At 46.7% G+C, this 18373-nt stretch overlaps 1 protein-coding gene across 1 annotated transcript in view; it reads left to right on the top strand.

Annotated features, from left to right (window-relative positions):
• LOC135378473 (neuropilin and tolloid-like protein 1) overlaps positions 1-18373 on the top strand; it is a 758425-nt gene that overhangs the window by 487304 nt on the left and 252748 nt on the right. The window lies entirely within an intron of this gene.

Raw genomic sequence — 18373 nt, 5'->3', positions numbered from 1 at the left:
TCCACGCTAAGTGTGAACAGATTTTTCAAAAACATATATAACACTTTTTCCAAGATGAAATCAATTGCAATATAGCATATGCTGAAGGGCACTCCCTAGAAGGGCATTAGCAAAGTCCAAAAGCAATGTCTTAATTAACTTTCGTTAATTAACTTTTTAATTATAAAAGCTACAAAGTTGTCCCAATGAGAACATCTGTTCCTTTCGGTCACCTGATATCGTAGCCGTTTTCAGAACAAAAATCTGTTCGATAGATCGCCCGCAAAAAATTCGTGAAGGAACGCCAATTTTTTCTTTATTTTGTTCATTGCGCTTCTTAGAAGACGCGTATTTCCTTAATCCCCAACGGGAGAGGGGGAAGGAGCACAGTGCCGCCTCATGCGTCGAAGATGAGCTTTAACTTGCAGAAACAAAACAAAAACAAATGTATCGGGTGACTCTATCGGAACTGGCCTTATCTTGGGTTGCATTTTCTGTTTACTTTTAATCTTTTTCCAGGACGCGAGAGGCGATAGTGTGCTCTTTCTCCCTCTCACATTGGGGGTGAAAGAAAGACGTGTCTTCTAAGAAGCGCAATGAACAAAATAAAGAAAAAAATGGCGTTTTTCACGAATTTTTTTGCGGGCGATCTATCGAACGGATTTTTGTTATGAAAACGGCTACGATATCAGGTGACCGAAAGGAACAGATGTTCTCATTGGGACAACTTTGTAGCTTTTATAATTAAAAAGTTAATTAATGAAAGCTAATTACGACATTACCTTTGGACTTTGCTAATGCCCTGCTAGGGAGTGCCCTTTAGCATATGCTATATTGCAATTGATTTCATCTTGGAAAAAAGTGTTATATATATTTTTAAAAATCTGTTCACACTTTCGTGGACACCCTGTATATTTGATCCCAGACGTTTTAACGTTTCGATTGATTTTTGCTTAATGCCATAGCCCTGCATATACAGTGCAGTGGTACGGACACCCGGTGATAACAACAAGAAATCTCAGTTCCTGTGTGATTACAACAGATTCCCAAAAAGACACACATATACCGTGTTTACGCGTTGATGACGTATGGACGAATGATATTCATCGACATGAAATCGATAGGAAAACGTATGATCGAATACAGATTTCCACAGTCGTTCCGACTGAGAGCACAACTCGAATATACGTCGCTAGACTTTGATGACCTCGACCTAGAGAATTAGGAATTTCCTCCCGTCTGCTGCGATCCGACGACTTACATAATTCACGCTTAGCTCATTGCTGCGCGATTCCAATTAAGGGCGAAAGGCAAACCATTAAAGAGAAGAGAAAGTTTAGGCGAAGTACAAGCACTAATTTGGTACTGGGCCGTGCGCAGTCAGTCGCATTAATAGTGACATCGTTTTAACTGTCTGGTTACAACATCACAAATATCTTTCCGTCTCGCTTCGGCAACGCCATATTTCCAGCGCACTGCGTGCATATCTTTCGAATCAATTCATTGGACCGTGCTAGCGAGCTCTTCCTTTTGATTATTCTAGTTATTTTCCTTCTGTGTCTATTTGCGTCAGCCAGCCACCGTTTTTCATCAGCAGAAATAAAAAGAGTATGTTTGTCGAGAAACGTTATTTTTTTTTCTAATCGACTTGTGTAGTTAGAGTATAGTGTAAATGTCAAGAAGAGCGAAATGCCTTGACTACATATTGCCCACGTCTTACTTTTTAGTGCAAAATGTTTTAGAGCGGAATGTCTTTTATCGATAGGAGGCAGTATTGAGCTCGATGTTGCATGACGTATCTGCCTCACACCAGTCATTGGTTGTTCCGCTTCCACAATCGCACAGGTTGATCCTGCTGCCCTCCGACACGCTTTTCTCACTCCCTCTCGCTATTCTTGCTCCCGGCTTGTCGAGCGATCGCTGTTCTGCTGGTTCCACCAACACCTCCTAGACAGCACCCCACGTGACACAGCGTCACACAGGAAGGCCTGCTGTGGATGCTGCTACGACGTCGGAACGAACGAAGAAGAAGAAAGCTCGAAGCACCTCGCAAAGCCTTGCAAAGCGCGCAGGTCTGACGCTATCATGGAGGTGTTGGTTGTACTGACATACGTGACATTCTCCATGACGTCGCAGCTCATAGGAAGCACATCTACGGAGAGCTCACTTGGTGCGCACTTCCTTTCGGGCTGGGACCAGACCTCGTTCCCTGCGTCATGTCATTTCGTATCATCGACAGCAGAAAAAAAAAGTGGCCGGTACCACATGATCACTACAGGTGACAATGAAGGACCTCTTTGTGGAAGGTATCACAAGCCTAGGCGTGTACATTCTTGTAGTATTCATTGTGGACTCGAAACGTTGGTTCAAATTCGAAAAGACAGCTGCAATTTTTAAATGAAGTAGGTCACTGATGACCTTTTTTACAGCAGCGCGAAATGACAGTATCAACCTGTTTTCATAACTGCTTGCCTGGAAACATCACGGGTAAAACAGAATCTTCACCTGATGTTAGGATTAAGAATATCCATTTCTTATTATTACTCTTTTTTGTTGTACTTTATTTTCCCGATACTCAACATTCTTCGAATATCGAGCATAATGTGGAAATATAATAACCAGTGCATCACTTGAGAGATAAAAGATGCAATGCCTGTGTAGTCAATGACTGCAAAGCCGGCCTCGGTAGCTCATTCGGTAACGTGTTGGCTTGCTGAGCCAATATCACGGGTTGAATCACGCGGGTCAAGATCTCGGGGTTAATCACGGTCGAGGACTGTAGCAATGTGGAACAGGTAAACATTGCTTCCACCACTTGTGTCGGAGATTTTCGGCGCACGTAAAAAAAAACCAGGTGGTCGAAATTATCAGCTTATTATCAGCACGTGTATCGTGTAGCCAAACAGATGTAGGCGGAGTCACCTTACGTGCGAGTTTACTCCAAATTATTATTATGTCAATGAATGCAAAGTATTTTGTCAATCCTGGGAATTTCGGAAGAGTATACATGACTCTATGCACTCAAGTGTTTAGCAATACAGGCCAAAGGCTGCGGATCAAGATTTTTTTTTATTTCGCATCTTAAATCAATCTGGATCAAAGATTCAGCAGTCAAAATACAAATACCTTAACTGAACCTTACGCTCTCCCATGAATGTTCGAAAGAAGACGCAAAACTCCATAGTTTCAGGTTCTCCAGGGTGGATGACGTCATCGTGAGTTTACCCAACATTGTAAGTCTACCAGCACCTTTCTTACGGAGAAGGAAAACAACTTTCGGTGAGCAATGTTGTCAAACGCATTGCATATTGCACTGGTGCCGTCATAGTTCTCAAAACTAAAAATTAATTTCATGATACACGCGCCCCAAATCGAGAAACAGTATTTTTTTGGGGATACAACATGAGATACGTGAAGAATTTGAAGGATTTAGTACGCAGGGCACTTTAGAGTATCGGGAAAGAGTTATGTCAGCACCTGGTCTGTCCAGCAGCTTCAAGACTATCTACACGTTATAGTTGTGTTCGTTTATTGGGCTCGACCAGTTCGAGACCCGAGAGAGTCGACCCTTGGTGGTCTAAAACACAACGACGCGGCTCTCGTGACGTCAACCCCGTGGCAGCAGTTCCGAAATTCGAGGATTCAAAAAAGAGGTGCTCAAGATTCGATCCGCGGCGACTCCCTTCTCGATGCGGATCGCTATAGAGTCAATGACGTACGATGACTCCCATACGTCACGACTCCGACTCGCGGGACGCGGGAGTTCAGTAAACGAACACAACCATGAAAGAGTGGATTTGTTCATGCGAACGTAGAGGTGTATAAATCTCGACTTCAACTGAACAATATTTGAAACGTAACACAAACAAACAAGAGCACGTATGGAGCAAAACTCCGTCGTATATCCCATCAAACTTCTACTTCGAGTCCATTACGGAACACACACAGCACAACACTCCCAAATTGTTTACGTCCCCAAGCAATTTAGCTTCTTGAGACCAGAGACCACGCCAACACTTTGTTCACTAGAATTATGAGTATGATATCCTCCAGTAGGGAAAGATTGTGTCTGCGTCCTCCTTGGTTCCAGGACGTCCAGCACAGTTGAAGTTGAAGTGGACAACACTGGAAAACAGAAAAAAAGATATTTTGAAATATTCGCGCTGTTGCATTACATGCAATGTAACTCTTTAGTCTAGCGATACTGAACAGGAGAATTGAAGAAGCACAATAATTCCAGGTATTAGCTTACCTCTCCTTTTCGCGTTGAGTGATTGTTCGGTGCATCCAGAAATCCCATGCTCAGAAACCCACGTGTTCAAAATGGTGTGGTCCTGGACTCCCACCTGCGCTGGGCTCGCCACATCAAGCACCTTGAAACCACAGTGCAGCGATGGCTTCCTGCCATTCAACATATTTCTTGCTTCGGCTGGGGCTGTGATCAACGCTCCCTCTTAGCCGTTCACGCGGCTTTGGTGAGGGCGTCTGTGCTTTACAACCTTCCAGTCTTGCATACGGTTTCTACAACATCGTTAAATACCTTCGGACCCTGTTCGCTCGAAGCCTTCGTCGCTGCCTTGGCGTTCCAAGAATGGCTGAAGCACGGCTAGTTCTAGCTGAACCTGGAGAACTCCCGATGGAGGTCCTCCGTGAGCGGGAAACGGCTGGACACTTCCTACGTTTGCGTGCGCACGTTCTCCGTCACCCACTCCTCAGGAAAATTCGATACCGTCCTGAAAGTGATTTCCATCGCGTGGCGCAGAGGACACGCCACGCTCTCACCGGCTTCACATCTAGGACTGTCACACCGCCGAACGCCCCCTGGTCTATGCCTGTGCCACCCACCTTCGCACGTGTTCCTGACCTCCAGGTCCGCAGAGCTCAGGTTCCCCCTCAAGTCCTTCGAGCCCATTTTTATGCTCTCGTAGACGCGAAGTTTTCCACCTCTACCGTCGCTTACACCGATGGCGCATCTCGAAATGGCAAGTCCGCGTCAGCATTTGTCATCCCCGACGATGGCGTAATTCAAGGACGTCGCCTTTGGCATTGTACATCATCCACAGCTGCGGAACTCTACGCCATACTTTTCTTTTTTCAGCACATTGTTCCTCCCCCCCCTCCCCCACGGAATTGGGTGGTCTTTACTGACTCAGCATCTGCGCTGCGAGCAATTGAAAATTCTGGCATACGAGGCTCCTCCGCACCGTTGGTTCTGGATGTGTTAACCGCTTACAAACTTGTCTACGAAGCAGGACATACGCTCGCTCTCCAATGGGTTCCCGCCCATTGCGGTGTCGAAGGCAATGAACTGGCGGACAGCGCCGCCGAAGCAGCTCTCTAGTCTCGGACACGGACGCGTATTGCACTGCTCAGAGGCGATTGGCGGTCCATACTTCGAAGCCTTGTGACTCCTCTGGCTACCCGCCAACGGGCCGCTGACATACCACCCACCGCCATGCTGACCAGAGTTCACCCAGCGCTCGCTTTCCACATGCCAGCACATCTCTCGTCAAGACGCCGCATTAGTTCATCGAAAGCGCCCCGACGTGGCCTTCACAGCACAGTGGCGCTACCGCTTGTGACAAGTTAACTCTCCCCACTGCAGTCACTGCGGTGCTGTTGTAGATCTCGAGCACATTGTTCTCCATTGACCACACTACCACCCTTCCCGCTCCGTACTTTCCGCCTCCCTCAACGAGCTAGACTCCCACCCCCTCTCCCTCACAAAATTGATTGGCCCCTGGCCGCATCCAGCTCACCAACGCTCTGCCTTCAATGCTGTCTTCGCTATTTTGGACGCCACAGGACTTCGATCCTAATTGTAACGCGACCCATTACTTCATCCCCCGCTTCACCTCCAGCAATGGGGTAGAGTATCGCCCCCGATGATGAAACTCCTCACCCATCATCCTGAAATAAAGTTGTTGCTGTTTGTTCAAAATGCCACACGCTCGAAATCCCAAATATGCACACTCTAATTCCGGCGATGAATAGAACACGAGAGGGGACCTCAACAATACTGGCCGCGCCTATGTCTCACTATACGGCACTACACTGGGGGTTACACGAGAGAGTGATCCCCAAGTATTAAAAAAAAAATCTACGTGAGATAAAAATGGGAAAGATTCTGCATGGCACTTGTGAAGGTTTTTCCCACATAAACAGAAGGTTTGCATGAGTTGCATGCGAATTTTGCCAAAGAACGGTAACTTTTTTGTGTTAAATAGAAAGTTTCTGGCCACAACATGCTATTGCAATCGTAATTTAAAGTTTGTGGGATCTGCTCCTATTTAGGAAGCCTATCCCACGGGTGTGGGCTCTAACGGGTGTGGGCTGACCCAGACTGATTCTCCCTGGATCGTGTATGCACTACCGTACCACGAGGCGCCTAACACCCGTGTTCCCCCAAAATCCTAACAGGGCCCCAAAATTGAGAGCGCGCAGGACCACTCTCGATTGACAACAGAGGAACGAATTTACGTTGGGCGCCAAATGTGGGATCTGCTCCTATTTAGGAAGCCTATCCCACGGGTGTGGGCTCTAATAGCCTAGTTCGTTCCCTGCTGCCAACCAAGAATGACTCTGACACGGAAAGTATACCGACTCACATTTATTAACTTGAGTCTTCTTCTAAACTGTCCTCCTTCCGCACCGTCCCAGAGCCGACTGCCCCATCCACCACCCTTCAGTCCCCATCACACCTCGTCTTGACCTTCACTCCCCGGGCTTCCGGGGACAGGGGAACAATACCAGAGGAATGTGCCCGGGGGCGAGGTCACGCCGGTGTCTGCCGTCTGGGATCCCCACAAGTTTCTTCAATTATTTCCAAATTATTTGACACCCGAAAAGTTGGCAACGCTGCAAGCGCGCTTTGGGATTTCGCAGTGTCGGCACTATCAGCACCGATTAGCATGGCCCGAAGACACACCCAGAGCCCAAAAAAAAACATGAGAATGTGGGAAGTTATCCAATTTAGAGGTAAAGAGAGACGGGTCCGACCAGCAAGCCTGATAACGAACGAATGATTTATTTGGCACGTTCTCGCGCTTGGTCGCGCTGCGTGGTTGGTGCCAGCCGACCGGCTTCGTCGTCGGCAGTCACGACAAGAAAAACAGAAGACAAAAAAGGAGGGCGGGGACCGGCGCAATGACGTATTTTGCCTTCACACGCTTATCTGTTTGCAGCCATCAGTTACTGATAATCGCTGATATGGGATGTACTGTGTTGTTTTCTGTGCTGTACTCTCTCCCTTCCCCTACTTTAGGCGGGGCAACATGGACGAGCGCCTGCCATGACGAGTGACGGCTTTTCTGGCAGGTGCTACGTGCTTTCGGGTGCCAAATTTTTGTGAAAGCATTCGGGATAATGGTTGGCTATAGACCTGTTCCTGCGGGCCAGGTAGCGCAAGTGAGCAGCAACGTAAGCGCCCCGAAATATGGTAGTTTAGCACAGAGGCGCAGAGTTTTCATTTTCCCGGGGGAGGCAAGGGCGCACCGCGACGTAAGTACTCTGGCTGGGGGGGTATGTTTATTAAGAAAAAAAAGAAAGGAAACGTAAGCCAGATGGATGTCGGCTTGTTATTTCAAAAAAAAAAGTGAAAGGGGAAGACAAAAAAGGCAAAGAAAAGAAGGAAGCAACAGAAAACAAAAAGACGGAAAGGAAAGGAAAAGAAAAATGAAGAACACAAAACTAAAGCTGAAGAGTCACACACTCTGGCTTGATCCTATGATGTATGCAGAACTGGTATAGAAATAAGAGGAAGGAAGAACAGAATTAAAAAAAAAACGGAAGAAACAGAGAGAACCTAAACAGTGAACATGTGCACAACTGAAGGCATTACGCCTCTGAAAACTGAGTGCAAAACAAAATGCATTGAATCATCGGTGTTTGACCCGAAATTCGCGCAATATAATAAATATGGTCAATGAAATGGAGCAGCGGGAGTTGAACCCGCTCCCAACGGATATGTGTTCCGAAGATCCTACCGGTAACACCTCACTGGCCAGCTGCTGGTACCTTTTCGACTGCCATCGTTTCATTGATCTGATTGCTTTGTGCGAAATTCAGGGTATGTGTTGTGTCATCCTCTGTGTTTCTTCGCCTCACCTTCTACTGTGATAATGAGTATGGTGGGCGGATACATATTTTACAAATTGCAAGACGCATTTTTGGGGTTCGTGCCTCTTCGCTCTCTTGACCCAGGCGCGCCGAGCCCCAAAGGTTGGTGTCAGTCTCTTAGCGGGACTTCCCGGGGGAGGCGGCGCCCCCCCTAGTTCATGCTTCAGGAGGGCAAGGGCCCCCGCGCCCACCCGCAGTCGGCGCCTATGGTTTAGCAGACTACGGTGGAACTTTCAAATACATGGTCTCGGGTTGTTCGAACTTGACAAGATGCACCGCATTTTCTGTGGGTTTCTTACAAGTTTCGTAACTTTCGTTGACGTCATACCGTTTGAAACACGATGCAGAAACGACCTACTTTTGGATCCGTGGCCGCCTGGGCTGAAATACCGGGGTGCAAACTTCGCTGCAAGAGCCTTAGAGCAGCCAGATATGTGGTACGTGAAATTCATTTTCCAGCTCATTTTCAGTGAGGCTAACAAGATCAAGCCGATCACCACACCACCACCACCATCACCATCACAATCATTTTTAAACGAGCACTAAATAGCTCGACGAGCATTCTCCAATTGTTATGCTTCATGAAAGAACGTGGCTCACGATATCCAAGTATGATATTCATTTACTTAGAGAGAGCGTCTTTACGACGAAACAATGCCATTGCCCTGGAACCGGGTCACAACGCATTGCAACACCGCATTCCACGCGCCGGTGATGGGGGAGATTTTGCTCTCCTAGCCAGTGATGGCCCCCACTGAGGCTAGCTGCAGCTGGCGAAGGAACAGGTTGCGGGAGCATCGCTGTGACCTAGCGGAGAAATACAACACTGACAACATAGTGCGCACATGAAATGGAACATTGTGGGATTTGGTACCGTGTGATCTGGCTACATTGGGATTGAGAAGTGAACAGCTGCTTAGAATTCCTTAGAATAGACAAAACTTCCTGATATTACAGCAAAATCAGTGTATACGCGTCCCGCATTTTGAGTGGTTGATGGTGCGCGACGTCAAAATGGGGTGCGGATACTGTCGCCAGGGCATCGCAGGGCCGGGCATGATCGCGTAAGAGTGCAGTGAATATTCGGTCAGCTTAGAATCATTAGTTACTTATTTGCGAAAACAATTTTTGGAAAATCGTTCAACGAATCACACTGCGTTAGAAAAAGTGCACCTTGTATACCTCTCTATTGCCCCTTAAGAGTGTATACACTCTTAACTCCGTACCCTTTAGTAAAGGGTAAAAAATCGCAATATTTTACCCTCTATTTCAGAAGCTACCAGGTACTACGTTCAACGAATCACACTGCGTTAGAAAAAGTGCACCTTGTATACCTCTCTATTGCCCCTTAAGAGTGTATACACTCTTAACTCCGTACCCTTTAGTAAAGGGTAAAAAATCGCAATATTTTACCCTCTATTTCAGAAGCTACCAGGTACCCTCTGAGTGACCCCTTTTATAAAAGTTACAAGGAAACCCACTAATTAGAGGTTACGGCCTTCAATCCAGCACCTGCCCGTAAAGGTTACGCCAACGTGCGGCTTTTTATACAGGATGTTCATTTTTATTCGCAACAGAGTAGCGCTCATTTGGCAGGCGGGTTATGTGAATCTTTGCTAATTAGTCGATCCGTAGTTACAAACACATGCGTCAGGAAATGTCGGAAATGTTTGTAACTACGGATGGGTTAATTTGCGAAAATTAACATAACCCACCTGTCAAATGAGCGCTGGTGTGATGCGAATAAAAACAAACACCCTGTGCGTGGGATACGGACAGACATTTACAGAACACACCAATGTACCAAAATGAACCAGCAGAAAAGGAGATCTTGAACATATGTATATTACAAAAACAGAAGTCTGTCGAGAGGTGACACATTGTGCACAAGTGCGATTCTGGTGTGAGGAGAAACCATGGTCGCTTTATCATGTATGTGGAAAAAAGAACTATCTTCTAAGTGAGAAGCAATGCATAAAAGTGCGAGGAAGCTAGCGAGTCAAAACAACTGACCTATGTTTGCTAAGCTGAACACACCCAACGAAATGGAGAACTGCAGCAGAAAAAAATTTATTCCACATTCGTGTTGCAGAGGCGAGCGCAAATGGCAATACAGTATTACATAAAACGCACACAACCTTGGGGAATATGAGTGTACAGTAACGCAGGAGAGACTACATTACTGCGTTATCAGCGTTGGAGGCGCTCTGGGACGAGTTTGTGAGGTACTGCATTGCGCTGGTGACGGTATGTGAACCTGCATGTGGGATCCTGGGAACAAAAGTTTGGGCAATGAGAGTAACATTTACGGAACCATTCAAATCCGTACAAAGCACAAGGTACAAAGCAGCATAAATGCGGGAAGGCGTTCACTCCGCGATTGAGTCTTAGAATGTCGTAAGAATACAACAAGTAGGAAGCTGCGAATTATATATCTCGATGCATATATCCGCAGCTCGCAAAATGCACGCCGGTGTATTGACTTGGCGACCAAGTAAGAGCAGAAAAGTAGCAAGCGTAAGTGGCGTTCATATGCAGGACCGCAAAACGCTTGCCATAGTCACAACAAACATGCGCTAAGAGCTCTTGCTATCAAAATAACGCACGTACCTAGCACAAAATGCACACTTACCCAGTGTACGAAGTGTGTGAATTAGGGCTGCGGTGGTGACGTTCGTTTTCGGTTATATATTCTTTGCAATCTTCGCACTCACTACACTTTCCACTGAGAACACCGAAAATATACTTGTTTGCTAGCGACATCTAGCTTTTCCGTTGTTCCTGACGACACTATGATAAACGCGAGGAAAACCACTGATTAAAACAGATTACACTTGTTAACGGACGGACGACGAGCGTTAAGCGTTTCAAGGAAACCGCTCTCAGTGTGGATAGACCTAGACCAGGCTCGGCTACGCAGCGAAATCGGAAATCTTGGTGGTTGCGGCATTGACAATTGTTTTCCACCCTTTAGAAAGAAACATACTATCAGTATTTCAGACTGCGAACTTATAATCCGTGTTCATACAGCATTGATAACATGTAGTTGACGTATAGGTGACGCTGAAACAGATAAAAAATAACAGCGTAGATTCGCAACTGTCGTCTCGAATGGGAGGCTGAAACGCGGCATTATGCTGAAAAACAAAAGGAAAACAAACGATAAGAAACTAACAAAGAGATTATCGTTGGAGATTTCGCTTAGAAGTTACAGTGTCGGAGTAGAGGGTACATTTATAAGTTACAACAAGCTGTTTTTGTTTTTTCCGAGATGTAACTTCTATTCGTGTTGTAAAGACATGACCTTGGTCGCTTTTAACATCTAAATATACGTTACAGTGGTGTAACCTATAAGAAATCTCGAAATCTACGTCTATACAGAAGTTACATGTTTCTAAAAGTTACAATAAAAGGTACGGGTTTAAGAGTGTACTCCGGGACAACATATTATCTACAGCCACAGAACTTAGTCGGCACATTTAGTGTGGGACATACGAGAAGGTGCCGGACGCCAGGCAGACCGAGAAGCCGATTCACATGTATCATTCACCCGAATTTTTTTACCCGTTCGCTTTAAAACCGTGTACATGTGCTCTAAGTACGTCGTCTCCGACAAGTGTTTTCACAACATCTTTAGTGAAGGGGCAAATATTCGAAGCATGCGGGCGCATTACACGTTATCACACCCAGGCGTCATGCCCCAGCCTAAACCAATTCCACACGTTTTTAGTCTTTGGCGGGGTTGACCTGCAGGAGCTGATTGGTTCAGAAGTATATATTTATAGTTCCATTTCCTCTCCTTGCTCCTCCTCAAGCTCCTCCTCAAGCTCGAGGTGGAGAGCAACAGAAACAATCCCGTGTAGGCTTACCGCTGAACCTATCTAAAGTGTAAACTCGTGTAAATCTGAACGGGGCTTCCCAAGCTGCAATTGCTTCTCAGGAGAAATGAAGTGCGGGCCGGCGGGAGGAAGAAGAACTGTTTGTCAACTGGTTGCGATAATGGAACTCCGGTATTACAAGGCGACAAAACAAACAAACAAACAAACAAAAACGTTGAAAGGAAAGTGGATTAGAAAACACTTTTGGGGAAATCTTGGTGCGCGCGTTTAGTAGAGTGGCTTTGAAGTGAGTTTGATTTAGATGATCGCAGAGAGCGGAGGAACGGTGCAGCAGGGGGTTGCACCACGTGGGCCACTACTCCGGTCCTTTTCTCATTCGCTTCGTCGTGAAACGTTTAGAGGAGGTTTTCTTTTTTTTCTTTTTTTTGCAGTGGCAGATATTTGTACTCTGTGTGTTCCCAGCTCACAGACAACGAAAAAAGGAGATTCCAGCATCACACCAATATTTGAAAATGCAAGTAGCTAGGAACTTATGAATACCTTCAAGAAATTGAACTCCCGTTTTATGCCGCGAGGCTTCAGTAATCCTGCTGAACGCGGTAGCCGACAACGTGTGAATTAACTTTGTCCGTGAACGCTTTCTGCAGCGTTTTCACAAACTCGTAACTGCTCGGAACCGGGCCAGGTATATGAAGCCACCGGTCCGGGCCCGGCCGTAAGAATGTGGCCCGTGGAACGCTCTGATCCCAATCAACGAGTACCAGCATTACAAAAGGACAGAGTGCTCTATGGGGTGCGACTGAAACTAAGGGAATGCTGTTAGCAATGGTGTACGGTAGCCCCCAGTATTTTCTTTATTTTCTTTTTTTCAATTTGCCTAGTTAATCAGCGGAAACTTAATTCCTAAATGCTACAATACTGGCATAAAGGCCCGTGTGTCAAATTGAAAATTGAAGACTGCTAGAAGAAGTCGACATGCTAACCACGTTGCATGCGCACCCATTCTGGCGCACCTGCCCCACTTTCGGAATAAACCCGTCCCGTGCACACGCACTGTTGCTGGCTCCCAGGTTTACTGCTTTCTCACAGGTTATGGGCCCAGGACACTAGAACTGTGGATATGGGAGACAGCGGCAAGTTTACGGTTGCAAAGCTCACGGACGGCAATTATCAGGTGTGGAAGTTCAAAATGAAGATGTTGCTGACCCGGGAAGGAACGTGGACGTACGTGGACGGACCTACTCCACAGACACCTTCTGCAGACTGGACGGCTGGCGATGAGAAAGTGCAGAGCACGATTTGCCTCAGCGTTGAGGACAATCAGATTGTGCACATCTGTAATTGCGGCTCAGCGAAGGCGATGTGGAAAGAGCTACGCAAGGTTCATGCGCGAGCAAACCTTAGCAATAAGCTCTACCTGCTCAGGAAGCTCTACCAATCCAAGTTAGCGGAGGGCGAGGACATGCGAGGCTATATAAGGCGTACCTTGGAGTTAGTCGAGCGGCTGAGAGGGATCGGACAGGAGACCACGGATTTCCAGGTAGCGGCTCTTTTGCTTAGTGGTCTCCCGGAGAGCTACGAGGCGCTCGTGACAGCCCTGGACGCACGGCCTGACGACGACCTGACGCTGGAGTACGTCAAAGGAAAAAGTAGTTCAGCATCTGGTTCGGGAACTGCCCTTCAAACGAAGAGAGACGACAGTAGGAAACCTCCGTCTGGCGGGAGGCATTGCTACACTCTTAGACCCGTACCTTTTATTGTAACTTTTAGAAACATGTAACTTCTATATAAACGTAGATTTCCAGATTTCTTATAGGTTACACCACTGTAACGTATATTTAGAGGTTAAAAGCGACCAAAGTCATGTCTTTACAACACGAATAGAAGTTACATCTCGGAAAAAACAAAAACAGCTTGTTGTAACTTATAAATGTACCCTCTACTCCGACACTGTAACTTCTAAGCGAAATCTCCAACGATAATTTCTTTGTTAGTTTCTTATCGTTTGTTTTCCTTCTGTTTTTCAGCATAATGCCGCGTTTCAGCCTCCCATTCGAGACGACAGTTGCGAATCTACGCTGTTATTTTTTTATCTGTTTCAGCGTCATTTATACGTCGACTACATGTTATCAATGCTGTATGAACACAGATTATAAGTTCGCAGTCTAGAATACTGATAGTATGTTTCTTTCTAAAGGGTGGGAAACCATTGTCAATGCCGCAACCACTAAGATTTCCGATTTCGCTGCGTAGCCGAGCCTGGTCTAGGTCTATCCACACTGAGAGCGGTTTCCTTGAAACGCTTAACGCTCGTCGTCCGTCCGTTAACAAGTGTAATCTGTTTTAATCAGTGGTTTTCCTCGCGTTTATCATAGTATAGTCAGGAACAACGGAAAGCTAGATGTCGCTAGCAAACGAGGATATTTTCGGTGTTCTCAGGGGAAAGTGTAGTGAGTGCGAAGAGAGAGAGAGAGAGAAATACATGATGACGATGATATGGGGATGACTTCCGCTCATTGAGCAGAATGCTACCCCATTGCTATTGGGGAAAAAGAGTGGGGGGAGTGCGAAGGTTGCAAAGAATATGTAACCGAAAACGAACGTCACCAGTGCAGCCCTAATTCACACACTTCATACACTGGGTAAGTGTACATTTTGTGCTAGGTACGTGCGTTATTTTGATAGCAAGAGCTCTTAGCGCATGTTGGTTGTGATTATGGCAAGCGTTTTGCGGTCCTGCATATGAACGCCACTTACGCTTGCTACTTTTCTGCTCTTACTTGGTCGCCAAGTCAATACACCGGCGTGCATTTTGCGAGCTGCGGATATATGCATCGAGATATATAATTCGCAGCTTCCTACTTGTTGTATTCTTACGATATTCTAAGACTCAATCGCGGAGTGAACGCCTTCCCGCATTTATGCTGCTTTGTACCTTGTGCTTTGTACGGATTTGAATGGTTCCGTAAATGTTACTCTCATTGCCCAAACTTTTGTTCCCAGGATCCCACATGCAGGTTCACATACCGTCACCAGCGCAATGCAGTACCTCACAAACTCGTCCCAGAGCGCCTCCAACGCTGATAACGCAGTAATGTAGTGTCTCCTGCGTTACTCTACACTCATATCCCTCAAGGTTGTGTGCGTTTTATGTAATACTGTATTGCCATTTGCGCTCGCCTCTGCAACACGAATGTGGAATAAATTTTTTTCTGCTGCAATTCTCTATTTCGTTGGGTCTGTTCAGCTTAGCAAACATAGGTCAGTTGTTTTGACTCGCTGGCTTCCTCGCACTTTTATGCATTGCTTCTCACTTAGAAGATAGTTCTTTTTTCCACATACATGGTAAAGCGACCATGGTTTCTCCTCACATCAGAATCGCACTTGTGCACAATGTGTGACCTCTCGACAGACTTCTGTTTTTTGTAATATACATATGTTCAAGATCTCCTTTTCTGCTGGTTCATTTTGGTACCTTGGTGTGTTCTGTAAATGTCTGTCCATATCCCACGCACAGGGTGTTTGTTTTTATTCGCATCACACCAGCGCTCATTTGACAGGTGGGTTATGTTAATTTTCGTAAATTAACCCATCCGTAGTTACAAACATTTCCGACATTTCCTGACGCATGTGTTTGTAACTACGGACCGATTAATTAGCAAAAATTCACATAACCCACCTGCCAAATGAGCGCTACTCTGTTGCGAATAAAAATGAACATCCTGTATAAAAAGCCGCACGTTGGCGTAACCTTTACGGGCAGGTGCTGGATTGAAGGCCGTAACCTCTAATTAGTGGGTTTCCTTGTAACTTTTATAAAAGGTACTGCTCAGAGGGTACCTGGTAGCTTCTGAAATAGAGGGTAAAATATTGCGATTTTTTACCCTTTACTAAAGGGTACCGAGTTAAGAGTGTACTACTGCAAGGAGGTATGCCACTTGAAGTGGAACTGCCCCGTTTGAAGGGGCGCAGGAAGCCTCGGCAGCGCGCTAAGGCAGCAGCGTCCGACCGCTCGTCATCGTCCGAAACTGCATTTCTCGCCGCTCCCGAATTGCCAGGTAGACCATGGTACGTTGACTCTGGCGCTACCAGCCACATGTGTAACGACAATGATTTCTTCACGGCGAATTATCGTCAGTCAGCAGAAACTGTTACCGTGGCGAATGGTGAGAGAATTTCTTTACATGGAATCGGTGATGGCATTCTACAGTCTCGCATTTCTCACTCCAAGTGCAAGTCGGTCAAGGTGAAGAATGTACACTACGGTACCCTCCCTCGAGAGTAATCTTCTGTCTGTCAAGCGCCTCACGCAACAAGGCAACATGGTGACGTTTGAAGGAGACCACTGTATCGTCTCTGGAATCATCATCAGTGGAAATCATCAGTGGAAAATGGCCTCTATCGCTTGTCGACTTTGAGTACTACGGCTGCCAATATCTCGCGGTCGTCTAGTCACCGAGAGTGCGTACACGTATGGCACCTCCGTCTCGGGCATAGAGACGCAGTAGCAGTCAAGCGTTTAGAGCAGGAGGATTTGGCAGATGGGATCCTGATCGGCGACTACGACCCCTTGGTAAAATGTAACAGCTGTATCAAAGGAAAGATGAAGAGGGCATCCTTTCCCAAAGCAACTTCGTCGCGAGCGGGATCTGTTCTGCAGCTTGTCCAAACGGATGTCAGCGGCCTCATGAGGACTCTAACGCCTAACAAAAACAAGTACTTCCTCACTTTCATCGACGATTTTTTTACGATACACTGTCCTGTACCTGCTGAAATCTAAGGACGAGGTATCTGCAAAGCTGGAGGAGTACTTGGCCCTGATGCACACAAAGTTTGGGCGTCATCCGCAGGTAATTCGCGCCGATAATGGTACAGAGTACACCAGTGGTAAGACACAGGCCCTTCTGCGTAAGTACGGTGTAACATTCCAGACATCGGTTCCGTACAACCAAGAGCAGAATGGGGTCGCCGAGAGAAAGAACAGGACACTCTGTGAGAGCGCAAAGAGTATGCTTTTCGGGGCAGGCCTTCCAAAGTTATATTGGGGCGAAGCTGTTACGACTGCCTGGTACTTTCAGAACCGGCTGCCTAGCAAAGCGATATCGAAATCTCCTTACGAACTCTGGACTGGCAAGAAGTCCGGCTCGAAATGAGAGTCATTTCGACGTAAAAACCGCATTTTTGAATGGCGAAATCGAAGAAGACATTTATATGCAGCAACTGGAAGGGTTCATCGCTCCAGGGTCCTGTGTAAGCTTCAGAAGTCGTTGTATGAAGGCTGCCAGGGCATGGAGCATCAAAGCCAATCAAGTACTACTTGGAGCGGGCTTCACACGGAGCCAGGCAGACCCCTGTTTGTACACCCAAGTAGTGAACGGATCCCGGCTATACGTACTTGTATACGTGGACGACATGTTAATTTGCCATCGAGACAATCCTACCATAACGGGAATTTGGCGTCAGTTAAATAGGCACTTTGAGCTGAAGGACTTTGGACATGTCTGCCACTACCTTGGTATCGAGATAGAGAGATCACGTCACGACTGTTTCCTGCTACATCAGAAGAACAAAATAGATGCATTGCTGGAGAAATATAACCTCAGTACTGCTAAGATCAGCTTCACACCAATGGGTCCAGACTATCTGAGATTTACGGGGGGGAGAAGGTCTACTGCCCAGCAACGATCTGTATCGGAAAGCAGTCGGAGAGGTGCTGTATCTGAGCACGACGACACGGCCTGATATCGCCTGCGCAACTGGCATACTTTGTCGTCGAGTGAGCAATCCGTGTCAGCGAGATTGGGGAGCCGTGAAGAAGCTGTTCAGGTACCTAATGCATACTCGGGACTTTAAGCTGACCTTTACAGGTCGACAAAGCTTGGATTTGACAGGACATGTCGACGCAGACTGGGCCGGCAACGTCACTGACCGCAAGTCAACAAGTGGCCACATCATCCTGCTTGGAGACAGCCCGGTCACTTGATCCAGCAGAAAACGGTCATCTGTTGCTCTGTCGAGCACCGAAGCAGAGTTCATTTCCGCGGCTTATGCTTCACAGGAAGTTTTGTGGCTTCGTCCATTGTTAGAAGATTTCGGACAAGTCATTGATCAACCGACACCTATGTTCGAGGATAATCAGGGCTGCATTAAGCTTGCCCTTAGTGAAGGGATCAACGCCAGGACAAAGCACATCGATGTCCGTCACCGTCACTTACGTGATCTAGTAGCACGCAACATCATCAACTTTCAGTACCGCGAGTCCGCTGACAGCATCGCGGACGCTTTGACGAAAACTTCACCACGACCGAGACTGGAAGCGTTAAGGCAACGGATGGGACTCGTCAAGGGGTAACCTGTTGAGGGGGGGTGTTAGAAGAAGTCGACATGCTAACCTCGTTGCATGCGCACCCATTCTGGTGCACCTGCCCCGCTTTCGG

The sequence above is a fragment of the Ornithodoros turicata genome, chromosome 1 (assembly GCF_037126465.1).
Source record: "Ornithodoros turicata isolate Travis chromosome 1, ASM3712646v1, whole genome shotgun sequence".
NCBI lineage: Eukaryota > Metazoa > Arthropoda > Arachnida > Ixodida > Argasidae > Ornithodoros > Ornithodoros turicata.
This window is presented reverse-complemented; position numbering and strand designations above follow the sequence as displayed.